The 9,582-nt window shown below is 36.6% G+C and overlaps 1 non-coding gene across 1 annotated transcript; it reads right to left on the bottom strand.

Moving 5' to 3' along the window:
- Positions 1 to 8,916: 8,916 nt before the first annotated feature.
- Positions 8,917 to 9,035, bottom strand: LOC138693912 (5S ribosomal RNA). Its single transcript, XR_011330597.1, has one exon. It is a non-coding gene; the product is annotated as a 5S ribosomal RNA (ribosomal RNA).
- Between the last annotated feature and the right edge of the window lie 547 nt (positions 9,036 to 9,582).

Raw genomic sequence — 9,582 nt, forward strand, 5'->3', positions numbered from 1 at the left:
GTGAAATCGCTCAGGATTTCAAAACCGACCTCCGTTTCCAGAGCTCAGCCGTAATGGCCTTGCAGGAGGCAAGCGAGGCATACCTCGTCGGTCTCTTCGAGGATACCAACCTTTGCGCCATCCACGCCAAGCGCGTGACCATTATGCCCAAGGATATTCAGCTGGCTAGGCGCATCCGCGGCGAGAGGGCTTGAATTAACAAAGGTACTCCTGCCCGCAAAAAGGCCCTTTTCAGGGCCACTAGTTATTTCTCGGAAGAGCCGGTTGTACCGTACTCCAGGTCTCGTTCCTACTACCCTCAGTTCAAGGTCACCTCAATAATATAAATGGTTTCTCCCTTTCCATTCCTCACCGTATCAGCATTTTCCCACAGCCTGTTTGACAAATATCGCAATGTATCCTATAGGTTAATAAACAATTTTTTAATAGAACGATGGATAACAAAGTTTCTTAGGAAAATTAAAAAAAAATTTCACAGTTCTATAATATTGCACATTATATATATTTACCAAATTAAGGGTTAACGCCGCCGGGACGAGTGATCCTCCGTCCGACCGATCACAAGCGCCAAGGCTCAAAGTGGTCCAGAAAGCAAATCTAGCTGGACTAAAAATGTGACATATTTCCATGAAACTTCGCACTATAGTCACTACTGTATAAGAGGAGAAACTACCCCTTTATAGACGATGCGTTTTGACAAAAATTAGTGACTTGTCTCATATATAATATATTGTTTTAATGAAACTTTACACAGTACTTACATGTAGCTCGTTTATACTATATTGGATACAAAATGTGATTATGATTGTATAAGAGTAGCTACTTGTCTCCTATCTAACATTTTTTACTTTCACGAAACTATAACTGTGACTCATTATTTTCGATAGTACAGACGTGGTCTGCTTAGGAAAGGACAAGCGGAAGACTGTGACCTTTGTGACCTCGGGTGGGTATTACGATAACATTTATAACCGTCACCCTGATAAGCATCCGAGCAGCTTATTTCAAAAAGGAGTTTGAATACAAACAATTCCTTCAATCTACTACGATTATTACAATAACTGATTTCATTAATCTCCTCTCTTCTTTAGCAAAATATAAATTACCTTCAATTGGTCGATTCAGCAAACTTGTTCATAAAACTTATCGCTATTGCGTCACGTTTCGCAATTTTTCTAAAGTAAAAACAAAAACACGAACAAACGCCTACTCCTTTAACCTCATCGCTCTCTTATCTCTAGAATCCCGGGGGGTTGAGAACCTGAATTCTCTGTGGTGTGAAACAAAGCAACCCGCAGGAGCAATGACACGTTCAATTGTCCTAATAATAGAAAAAAAATTACACGTCATTTAGTGTATTCAGAACATTTTTACAGGACCGTGTAGGATATTCACTCTCCTGTCGAATAGTTTCGGCGGCTGGTAGGCGATACGCATTAATTAAAATAATACTTGCGTACCTTGTTCAGGACAGTGACTGTGCTACTTTCTTTCTTTCTTTCTTTCTTTCTTTCTTTCTTTCTTTCTTTCTTTCCTTTATTTGTAGCTTATTGATGACACCAGATGCCATAACGGAAATGCCGTGATGGTATGTTTGTTTAATATTCAAAATCAAGTGACAGACGCTATTTGACTTTGCGGTGGAGGGGATAGGGACCTGATCTCGGATGTTCCGAGAGATGCCGGCGCACAGTTGTCCAGAACGCAAAACTATGTAAGAAAATCAACTTCATCATAACCGAAGTTTAAGTAATATCTAGGCTTAAACAAAAGCTAGGCATTGTGCACAACAGCATACAAAACATCAATATCAGTAAGAGGTGGGACAAAACATGAGTTTTTTTTTTAAAGTCACGCTCTTCAGTTGATTTTTGTTCGTGGGGTCAGTGGCTGTTTTATACTGTTAAACCTTCCCTTATGGAGGTCATAGGACAAGATGTGTACTTTCATTTAATACGCGAAAAGCAATCTATAATACGTTAGCATTCATTTAATTGGCACGTTTACTGAGATTTGTGCAACTAGTTTTTTTTTTTTTTTTTTTTTTTTACGACATATTTAACAGGCTGTGCATTACAAGTAAACCTGAGTTAACTTTCAATTCTTCTACCCACACATTAATCAAATATTAAACTCTATACGGCTTAAAATTTAGCTGCTACATCCTGCAAACTTAGATGTTATATTCATCTCTTGGTGGCGCTTTACGAATTCGACAGCAGCCACTTTTCAGAGTCTGGATGAAGGAGCTTAATTTCTCCAAGAAAAATTCAACACTTCTTGAACATATAATGAACAACTAAATTATGGAGTATATCCATGAATCTAGCATTTTGTTACCAACTGCGAAAAATATGGCAGGCTAGTCATCTTTTAGGAGCATAATTTCTATTAAAACATTAAAAATTATCAGAAAAACTAATTTTTCCCTAATTCCCTAATTACACGAGCATAATTCGTTTTTGCATAGATGCGTATAAAATTTCATGGAAATATGTTACATAGGGGAGAAATTATTAACTCTGTATAAATGTAGCCTCTAAACACAAGAAGTAGATTCCCATATAAAAACCATTATCTGAATTTATGCTACCTGTAACTATACTGTGTGAAATATAATGTAAATATTTCAGTTAAGATAGAAATTATTAATTTAGTCTATAAAGCACTTCCGATACAACTCTTCACACAATAATAATAATAATAATAATAATAATAATAATAATAATAATAATAATAATAATAAATAATTCTGAGCTTCAGTGCAAGAACTCTTTAACCCTCACACAGCTTGTTCTGAGAAAAATCAGTATTAAAGAAATTTATACACATTAAACAAATTGTAATGCTATATGTTGTCATGTCTCTTCTATCCCTCACGTGGAAACTTAGGCTTACACAGCAGCAAGAATAAGATAACAACGTTATTATCATCTGTCCTTTTATGGCTATACAGTTTTTGCAGTGAACTACAGAATTATTAACTATTATTATTACAGACCTGTTATTTTTTTCACTTTTTTCACACACACACACACACACACACACACACACACACACACACACACACACACACATCTATTATACTAAACATAAACCCACAAGAGAAAACAATACTTGTATTAACTGTAAACATTTTTCTTCCTTTCTTTATTTTTAGCAGAATCCTCCATTTCACCCTTTATCTCACTAGATGCGCTTCCCGCAGACATTCTTCATTATATGTTTCACACACCACTTCGTAACACTTGCAGCGGTTGACTTTTGTTTTCTTGTCTTTTTCTCTAGGGTATATTGTACATAGTGCTCGGTATCGGTGCTCGTTCACGTGATATTTTACCTTTGTTTTTCTTGCTAACTCCTGCCAATTTTTCTGATATTTCCCGTAGTTGATTGGTCAAGTACTGCGGATTGATTCCCGGTTATAACAAACACACCTACACTACATTCCAATGATTTCTGACTCGTTACTGCACATTTTAGAAACACTGTACGAAAGCACACACAGTCTCTCGTAAATCAACAGGTTACAACAGAGACTTACACTTGCAAACGCGTGGGGATTTCAGAAAATTTCTTACTATTTCAGTACCTTTAACTGTACAACAGATTTTGTTTTCTCGAAAAAGAAAGGTCAACGTTACTATTGACAAAAGACAGAAACGTACGATTACAATACCTTTATTTTAAACAATCTTAGAGGTGGTCTGGGAATTCCTAAACTCACCACGCGACTACTTAACCCTAGACAGGTAATCATCACTGTACTCATGTTAAAGGTAAGCATTCGTAATTTTTACTACTCACATTTTAATTAACTGAAATCAACTCAATATCACACATTTAACAACTTTTACACATTTCGTAGCCATTAGTGTTCATTTAATTTTAAGTTTGTCATAAAGTCTTTACGTTCATGTTATTGTCCTATTTACAATTAGTGCAAACAACAGCGCGATGTTCTCTGCAGAACCCCTTTTTGCAAAGTCCACAAAATGTTGTCATCATTCTCCTCTTCTTTGCAGGACATTTATAGCAAACAGTACGTTCACCATCTGGCTGCATTACCTGGCATTGTTGTTGCACAGCAATGTTCAGATGTTCTTCAATTGTTGCCCGCAGAGATCGGTGTAAAGTAGGACGTGCAAAGCGGTGCTGCATCCACGGTTTTGTCAGCTCTTCACACAATTGGAAAATGAATTGTTTTCTTGATATTGTTTTCTGAGTTCTTCTAACTATAAATTATCCATGAATTTATACTTGCAATATTTAGCATGTTGTAAAATATTGCTAGTGGCCAGCGCCTCGTCTTTCTATTGCAGGAAAGATTGTGGCACATTTGACATAGTGTATCTACACCACCTTTAGTCCCATTGTAAATAATAATAATAATAATAATAATAATAATAATAATAATAATAATAATAATAATAATAATAATAATAATAAAGGCTTTACATATAACGTGTTGCTTACTGTTGTCATTGCAGTCCACGTCGGTGGGGGTGGGGGGGTTTCTTTCTCCTCCTCCTTCCTCTAGAAAGAGCAGTTACCAGGGTCTAAGGAAGTGAATGCCCTTTTCTTTCTGGGCTCATCCCTACATTTGTCTTAGCTCCTTAGGGAAAACCACGGAAAACCCTCAGGCTTGCGAATAGACTGAATGAATGAGAGGAGAAACTTTAAAGGTACGTGAAAACACGTCCATGCAAGGGAGTTGGGACTGTGAAAAATTGAATATGTGAAATCCAAGACTGTATTTGCCAGGCGAGCAAAGAAGAAGAAGAAGAAGAAAGGCTTACGTATGACGTGTGGCTTACTGTTGTCATTGCAGTCCGCGTCGGCCAGCGGTGGGAGGGGGGGGGTCAATATACCTGCACATATCAGTTCAAATTATAAAAACCTCTTAATGCTACTGCGGTACTATTCCATTGCCGAACACAATATGAAGAAATTAGCAGATCCCTGAACTGAACTCTTATTACTCTGAAATTACCGCGCAGTACAATTATAGCTATGACGCATTGCAAGCGTTAGTCACCATATCGATTTGCTAAGCAAATTTTATCCCTTTAGAGCATGTCCCCCCCCCCCTCCTCCTCCATATCAGCCAACAACATACTGGATGAAGAAGACTCCTGCAAAAGGGACGAATTAAGATTTAATTTTATTTTAATGATAGACTAACATTGCAAAGTTCCAAAATAATTTTTTGCATTCCTTCATTACACTAGTCGTACAAAATTGCGGTCGTATCTCGTACTATCTATACTAATAATAAATCTGTAGCCGAAATTTTTCTGGTAAGTTTCGATTTTCCAAAAGTAATTGGTCCTAACATATATAATTAACCACCCTGAAACCGAAAATCGCATTTTTGAAAATTTTGTTTGTATGTCTGTCTGTATGTTTGTTACCTTTTCACGCGATAATGGCTGAACCGATTTATATGAAAACTGGAATATAAATTAAGTTTGTTGTAACTTAGATTTTAGGCTATATGGCATTCGAAATACTTTATTTAAAAGGGGGGTTATAAGGGGGCCTTAATTAAATAAATCGAAATATCTCGCTTATTATTGATATTTGAGAAAAAATGTTACATAACAGATGTTCCTTTAAAAATGATTTCCGTTAAGTTTTATTTTTTTACAACATTTTGATAGGACTGATATTTAATGAGATAAATGAGTTTTAAAATTAAAATAACGCTATCTAAGACGGTGCAATGAATTAAGAACAAATGACTTCGTCTATAAGGGGCCTTGGACAACAACAATCGAAACAGGGGCCTTGGACATCAACAAACAATCGAAAGCTATTAAACATAGCCTACAGGGAATGTTTCTGTGTTTGTATGAAGTAATATCACAAGCTCGTAAATTAACTGATTTGTATAATTAGTTATTATTTCACCATTGGAAACTGTAGTTTCTCTAGATGGACATAATGCTATAATGTTATTACAGTAACGTCTGAGTAAATCGAGGACAGGTAAGATTAAAATAGCTTCTTATGCACAGAAAATTTGATAGGCTATTTTGTACATTCGTTTTCTGTATTTCTTAAAATAATATTTATGTACACGCATTTTAATCTCAGAGAATTAACGAACAACGAGAGTGTATTGATTTAGTATGCAGTAATAGTACTTTAGCTTGGCAATCCATTATTTTAATAATTCATATTTTAACTATGCTCAATTGAATCGTGTTAAAATACATAAAATATATATGCAATAAATGCAGTGCTAAAAAAAAATTGGGTAATATGCGAAGCAGATTATCTTGCGCTGTTGTAAAAGTTGTTCCATGGATCAGTCGTCCTATTTTAATTATGTAATTACTTTATATTTATTTCTAACAGGTGGAGCGGAGCGAACGGGTACGGCTAGCTAACAATAAGTGAGAACTTACAATACAACAACGACAACAACAACAACAGCTGATAATCTGAAAGGGAACATAGTAATTTGGGGTGAATTAAAATGCAGCTTCCATTCGTTTAAAATTTCTTTAAATTTTAACTAAATATTAATGTAGATATTACCTCTAAAGGTAAATGGGGGCATGTTTCACAACGCTAACAAATTACAAATTAACAATATACAATTAACAACGGAAATATTACATATGCTTGTTAACTGTGTTTCACAATGCAATCTTATTCACTTGTATGTTTTAACGAACTTTACAAAATCGGCGAAACAAACTTACAAATACGCATAATTGGTTGAACAAAATCGCCAACGACAGTTTACAAAAATCACTAAGGATCAGAGGTAAAGTAGCTGTAATTTTAGAACTATCGATGGACATGTTTATATTTTTTTATATATATTTTATTTAGATTTTGCTACATCGGCGACAACGGAGTTTCGCGGCATGCAATTGGTCGAGCATACCAATGCATTAATTAGCCTACGACTTAACTGACGAAAGTTAGCGCGAAATTCATTCAAATAATTGATAAATAATGGATTTGACCCACGTAGTTATATGCAGTTGATAGAGCAGCTAACATGTCCATCCATTAAAATCAACTTCGCTCTCTGCTGGTCCATCAGTATATTTTATTGTTTCATCCATAACCTCGCCAACATTAGGGAACCCAGCAGGAGGAGCATAAAAATCCTTTGCCCGAGTAAGCACATTCGGTGATCAATAACCCGCCTCGAGTTTTTTCAATCTTGTAACAACATCAACTACCATGTGTGAACTTTTGCACACTGTAATCTTATAAATTCCGTTCTTATCTGCTAACGCAGGGAACTGAGAGCTACTATGCAACCAATGCAGTTCTCGCTTTGTGGTTAGGGCACCACTTTTCCCTTTCAGATGTTGCATGTGATGTCCCATATCTTGTAGGAGAGATTACAGCGAAATGGGATTCGGAACGACTTCAGAATACTGCGTAAGTAATGCCGACATTGCATTATTAAGTGATTGGTTTTCGGTGCAAAGTTTTTCTTCTTTAAGTGCGAGTATTTATTAAATACGTTCCTCGTATATAAGAACTAACGCGGTATTCTGAAGTATAGCGCGGGATTCATTCGAAACCTTTCATTAATATTCGTACAATGATACGAACGTGGCCGGAAAATTCTACGTTAGGCCTAAATGCAAAATCTTCGTCTGAGTCGCTAGAACTACTCAATAACATCACAACTGCTTCAGTGTAATTCTTAATGGTACCCTGTTACTATAAAATTGATTTTATACATATGTGTTTATTTTTTTCATTCACAATTAGAAGCTATTTCAACAGGGCTACTGTAGAAAATGTGCTAACTTCACTAGTAAAGTTTAGTTTACACGTTTGTAAAATTACTCCTTCGTTGTGAAACAAACATATCACTTGTAAAGAGCGCAAAATTTCATTCGTAAAGATTTGATTTCCTTTGTACAGTCCACCTTTACAAACAAAGATTGTGAAACAGAAGTTTACAAACAGAGTTCACAATTTCCAAAGATTGTAAACTTTGTGAAACACCCCACTGGTGAATCAGCACGCCGAGCTCGATCGAAATACAACCAGTTACTATTATTTCCCTATCGTTTTTTGACATTTGATTCCGCGTCCTACCTCTTTCATTCGTTACTAACCAACAACGCCAATAGCAGAAGGTAACGCAAAAACAGTCACCGGTTCCCCGATGCATGGCTTTCTCTCTCAATGTCAACTGAGAGTTAAAAATATTCATTATAATATGCACTTTCCACTCACTCCTCAGAATGTCTTCTTTATTTTTATTTATTTATTTTTTAAGATATGTGAGCTACGTACTGTATGTCTGATGTTTTGCCATCGTACATTCAAATATTTATATTCACTGTACAGTACAGCGAACTGTTTATACTTACTGTACATGCTATAACTACTTCTCCCAACTCCGCTATTGCTATATTTCCTAAACTAAACGCTGATATTGAAATAACGCCTGGTCTGATAATGCAGTCTGTTTAAATTTCTACCGACCAAGTTCTGCCCTTCATCATGGGAAAACAACGAGCTTCTTTAAAGGATACAACTACTAGGACAGAGATATTTTCATTATGGAATTTGTACTACCCACTGAAATGTAGTAACTAATGGGATTTTAATTAGCCATATATGTACAGTATATTACATTCTTTACCTAAAATGTCTCTAACTTCTAGGGAGAGCGCGAGGTACGTTCACAATCCCCTGAATACATATTCCCTTCTTCGAGAAAACGCAGAGAAGTGAACCGTCTCATATGAATATGCTACCAGTCATAAGTTTCAATACGGAGCTGCAAGTACTTAAGAATTATCAATTACTCTACAATTATGCAGCGGCGTCATCATCCAAGCTATAGCTGGAATAGGGAAGGGAACATAATATCCCATAAGTCTTATTAGAACACGCTGGAAATAGTGACGTAAAAAAAAAAATCGCCAACGGCACGTGGTGTTCCCAAGCGGTCACCCATCCAAGTACTGACCACGCCCAATGTTGCTTGACTTCGGTGATCGGACGAGAACCGGTATTTTCAACATGGTATGGCCGTTGCCGATGAAACTGCGTAATCTGTAGGCACTTGAGGACGATGGGATTGGGGTGCACTCGATAAAACCTGCACTCGCTCACACACACACGTAAACTGCCTGCTTAGACTCTGTACCTAAATTACCAAGCTCGTTGGATGTCATTGGGATAGATGATAAATCTATCTATCAACGGCAGTTTGGTTACGTTTCAACGTCACACACTGCTGGATTGACACGGGATTAATAAAACAGCTAGTCGGCATTCTAAGTTAAGCCACAGGTGGATTGTTGTTCAACAGCGGAGCCTCCTTTCAACCACATGGTTGTGGAACTGTAGTCGGATTTTCGACATCATTTTCATGCCATACTACGGAACTTCACACAAACTTCAATTCACTTCTTGCACCGGCGGCTACTACGAATGGACTGAAGCTCGCTACTGACTAGGGGGGGGGGGACATTTGTCTCTTGATGGATTACGTGACAGATATATAAAGTATCAGTCGTATGTTATGAACCCGAGTTTCAATAAAGATAGATTACCCGTATGTCCACAGATTCTCAGTAGTGG

Source organism: Periplaneta americana, unplaced genomic scaffold (assembly GCF_040183065.1).
Source record: "Periplaneta americana isolate PAMFEO1 unplaced genomic scaffold, P.americana_PAMFEO1_priV1 scaffold_24, whole genome shotgun sequence".
NCBI classification, from domain to species: Eukaryota; Metazoa; Arthropoda; class Insecta; order Blattodea; family Blattidae; genus Periplaneta; species Periplaneta americana.